The following is a 5000-nucleotide window of genomic DNA, read 5'->3' as shown; positions in this document are numbered from 1 at the left end:
CGGGGCGTCTCGGCCTCGCTTCCAACGTGTCCGGCGTGAGGTGAGCCGGAGCAAACCACAGCCGCAGAATGTAAACAAACCCGCAGTGCGCAGGAGCCTTCGAAGCTGGATAAAACCAGAACGGGGCCCTACGATGGCGGGTCATGTGTGCCCGTCGACCAAGCTCCTTGTCCGGTATACATAGAACCATGTTTTGTACCAATTTCAATCGCCAAAAACGTCGTTTCCAAAAACCGCCCTCCCCTCCCTTGCAGCGTTACCGTTTTGCACTTTCCGCCTGAGAGCAGCGTCAAAAAGTTCGCCTGAGCAGCGTGATTTAGCCCGGGACTCCCGGGCTGAACGCTTATTTCCGTCGGCCGAAAAACGACTAAGTATTTTCGGGTATAGTGTACTATTGCCGAAAAACGACAGAGTCTTTTCGGGTATAGTGTACTATTTCGGTTTTTGCACTAAGTCCCTCAGGGGTATAGTGTACTATACTATGATGGTCAGATCACCTCCAGGCCCCAGGGGAGTGCTTTTCTGGGGTCAAACAGTGCACTGATGATGGGGGATTATTTCATTTTGCTCATTTTGGTGTTTTTTCACATTTTAACCCATTTTCACCCCTTTTGCTCACAACTTCGTACTACGGCCCGGAAAAACGACAGAGTCGATGGGTATAGTGTACTATTGCCGAAAAACGACAGAGTCTTTTCGGGTATAGTGTACTATTTCGGTTTTTGCACTAAGTCCCTCAGGGGTATAGTGTACTATACTATGATGGTCAGATCACCTCCAGGCCCCAGGGGAGTGCTTTTCTGGGGTCAAACAGTGCACTGATGATGGGGGATTATTTCATTTTGCTCATTTTGGTGTTTTTTCACATTTTAACCCATTTTCACCCCTTTTGCTCACAACTTCGTACTACGGCCCGGAAAAACGACAGAGTCGATGGGTATAGTGTACTATTGCCGAAAAACGACAGAGTCTTTTCGGGAATAGTGTACTATTTCGGTTTTTACTCTAAGTCCCTCAGGGGCATGGGGTGCTATACTATGATGGTCAGATCACCTCCAGGCCCCAGGGGAGTGCTTTTCTGGGGTCAAACAGTGCACTGATGATGGGGGATTATTTCATTTTGCTCATTTTGGTGTTTTTTCACATTTTAACCCATTTTCACCCCTTTTGCTCACAACTTCGTACTACGGCCCGGAAAAACGACAGAGTCGATGGGTATAGTGTACTATTGCCGAAAAACGACAGAGTCTTTTCGGGAATAGTGTACTATTTCGGTTTTTACTCTAAGTCCCTCAGGGGCATAGGGTGCTATACTCTGATGGTCAGATCACCTCCAGGCCCCAGGGGAGTGCTTTTCAGGGGTCAAACAGTGCACTGATGATAGGGGATTATTTCATTTTGCTCATTTTGGTGTTTTTTTTTTTTTTTTTTTTTTTTTTTTTCACATTTTAACCCATTTTAACCCATTTTGCTCACCCCGCACTCTGCCGCATATGAGGCCGGGGAAGGGCCACTCTGGCTGGGCATGGCCTCCGCTGAGCACCCCCTGGAGCCACTGGAGCCCCCGGAGGCCCTCCAGAGCCACCCCCCACTGTCCCCAGACTCACCCGGGGGAAGGGCCACTCTGGCTGGGCATGGTCTCCACCAAGCAGCCCCTGGAGCCCCCGGAGCACCTCCAGAGCCACCCCCCACTCTCCCCAGACTCTGCCCGGGGAAGGGCCACTCTGGCTGGGCATGGCCTCCACCGAGCACCCCCTGGAACCCCTGGAACCCCCGGAGGCCCTCCAGAGCCACCCCCCACTCTCCCCAGACTCACCCCGGGAAGGGCCACTCTGGCTGGGCATGGTCTCCACCAAGCACCCCCTGGAGCCCCCGGAGCACCCCCAGAGCCACCCCCCACTCTCCCCAGACTCACCCCGGGGAAGGGACACTCTGGCTGGGCATGGTCTCCACCAAGCACCCCCTGGAGCCCCCGGAGCACCTCCAGAGCCACCCCCCACTCCTCCAGACTCACCCCGGGGAAGGGACACTCTGCCTGGGCATGGCCCCCACTGAGCACCCCCTGGAACCCCTGGAGCCCCCGGAGCACCTCCAGAGCCACCCCCCACTCTCCCCAGACTCTGCCCGGGGAAGGGCCACTCTGGCTGGGCATGGTCTCCACCAAGCACCCCCTGGAGCCCCCGGAGCACCCCCAGAGCCACCCCCCACTCTCCCCAGACTCACCCCGGGGAAGGGCCACTCTGGCTGGGCATGGCCTCCGCCGAGCACCCCCTGGAGCCCCCGGAGCACCCCCAGAGCCACCCCCCACTCACCCCAGACTCACCCCGGGGAAGGGACACTCTGGCTGGGCATGGCCTCCACCAAGCACCCCCTGGAGCCCCTGGAACCCCCGGAGGCCCTCCAGAGCCACCCCCCACTCTCCCCAGACTCACCCCGGGGGAGGGCCACTCTGGCTGGGCATGGTCTCCACCAAGCACCCCCTGGAGCCCCCGGAGCACCTCCAGAGCCACCCCCCACTCCTCCAGACTCACCCCGGGGAAGGGACACTCTGGCTGGGCATGGCCCCCACCGAGCACCCCCTGGAGCCCCTGGAGCCCCCGGAGCACCCCCAGAGCCACCCCCCACTCTCCCCAGACTCACCCCGGGGAAGGGCCACTCTGGCTGGGCATGGCCTCCGCCGAGCACCCCCTGGAGCCCCCGGAGCACCCCCAGAGCCACCCCCCACTCACCCCAGACTCACCCCGGGGAAGGGACACTCTGGCTGGGCATGGCCTCCACCAAGCACCCCCTGGAGCCCCTGGAACCCCCGGAGGCCCTCCAGAGCCACCCCCCACTCTCCCCAGACTCACCCCGGGGGAGGGCCACTCTGGCTGGGCATGGTCTCCACCAAGCACCCCCTGGAGCCCCCGGAGCACCTCCAGAGCCACCCCCCACTCCTCCAGACTCACCCCGGGGAAGGGACACTCTGGCTGGGCATGGCCCCCACCGAGCACCCCCTGGAGCCCCTGGAGCCCCCGGAGCACCCCCAGAGCCACCCCCCACTCTCCCCAGACTCACCCCGGGGAAGGGCCACTCTGGCTGGGCATGGCCTCCGCCGAGCACCCCCTGGAGCCCCCGGAGCACCCCCAGAGCCACCCCCCACTCACCCCAGACTCACCCCGGGGAAGGGACACTCTGGCTGGGCATGGCCTCCACCAAGCACCCCCTGGAGCCCCTGGAACCCCCGGAGGCCCTCCAGAGCCACCCCCCACTCTCCCCAGACTCACCCCGGGGGAGGGCCACTCTGGCTGGGCATGGTCTCCACCAAGCACCCCCTGGAGCCCCCGGAGCACCTCCAGAGCCACCCCCCACTCCTCCAGACTCACCCCGGGGAAGGGACACTCTGGCTGGGCATGGCCCCCACCGAGCACCCCCTGGAGCCCCTGGAGCCCCCGGAGCACCCCCAGAGCCACCCCCCACTCTCCCCAGACTCACCCCGGGGAAGGGCCACTCTGGCTGGGCATGGCCTCCGCCGAGCACCCCCTGGAGCCCCCGGAGCACCCCCAGAGCCACCCCCCACTCACCCCAGACTCACCCCGGGGAAGGGACACTCTGGCTGGGCATGGCCTCCACCAAGCACCCCCTGGAGCCCCTGGAACCCCCGGAGGCCCTCCAGAGCCACCCCCCACTCTCCCCAGACTCACCCCGGGGGAGGGCCACTCTGGCTGGGCATGGTCTCCACCAAGCACCCCCTGGAGCCCCCGGAGCACCTCCAGAGCCACCCCCCACTCCTCCAGACTCACCCCGGGGAAGGGACACTCTGGCTGGGCATGGCCCCCACCGAGCACCCCCTGGAGCCCCTGGAGCCCCCGGAGCACCTCCAGGGCCACCCCCCACTCCTCCAGACTCACCCCGGGGAAGGGACACTCTGGCTGGGCATGGCCTCCGCCGAGCACCCCCTGGAGCCCCCGGAGCACCCCCAGAGCCACCCCCCACTCTCCTCCAGACTCACCCCGGGGAAGGGACACTCTGGCTGGGCATGGCCTCCGCCGACCACCCCCTGGAACCCCTGGAGCCCCCGGAGCACCTCCAGAGCCACCCCCCACTCTCCCCAGACTCTGCCCGGGGAAGGGACACTCTGGCCGGGCATGGCCTCCGCCGAGCACCCCCTGGAACCCCCGGAGGCCCTCCAGGGCCACCCCCCACTGTCCCCAGACTCACCCGGGGGAAGGGCCACTCTGGCTGGGCATGGTCTCCACCAAGCAGCCCCTGGAGCCCCCGGAGCACCTCCAGAGCCACCCCCCACTCTCCCCAGACTCTGCCCGGGGAAGGGCCACTCTGGCTGGGCATGGCCTCCACCGAGCACCCCCTGGAACCCCTGGAACCCCTGGAACCCCCGGAGGCCCTCCAGAGCCACCCCCCACTCTCCCCAGACTCACCCCGGGGAAGGGCCACTCTGGCTGGGCATGGTCTCCACCAAGCACCCCCTGGAGCCCCCGGAGCACCCCCAGAGCCACCCCCCACTCTCCCCAGACTCACCCCGGGGAAGGGACACTCTGGCTGGGCATGGTCTCCACCAAGCACCCCCTGGAGCCCCCGGAGCACCTCCAGAGCCACCCCCCACTCCTCCAGACTCACCCCGGGGAAGGGACACTCTGGCTGGGCATGGCCTCCGCCGAGCACCCCCTGGAGCCCCTGGAGCCCCCGGAGCACCTCCAGGGCCACCCCCCACTCCTCCAGACTCACCCCGGGGAAGGGACACTCTGGCTGGGCATGGCCTCCGCCGAGCACCCCCTGGAGCCCCCGGAGCACCCCCAGAGCCACCCCCCACTCTCCCCAGACTCACCCCGGGGAAGGGCCACTCTGGCTGGGCATGGCCTCCACCAAGCACCCCCTGGAGCCCCTGGAACCCCCGGAGGCCCTCCAGAGCCACCCCCCACTCTCCCCAGACTCACCCCGGGGAAGGGCCACTCTGGCTGGGCATGGCCTCCGCCGACCACCCCCTGGAACCCCTGGAGCCC

This window comes from Eucyclogobius newberryi, unplaced genomic scaffold (assembly GCF_026437365.1).
Source record: "Eucyclogobius newberryi isolate DKJ021-1_F unplaced genomic scaffold, fEucNew1.0.hap1 SCAF_608, whole genome shotgun sequence".
Classification (NCBI taxonomy): domain Eukaryota; kingdom Metazoa; phylum Chordata; class Actinopteri; order Gobiiformes; family Gobiidae; genus Eucyclogobius; species Eucyclogobius newberryi.
Note: the sequence above shows the minus strand (reverse complement) of the source record.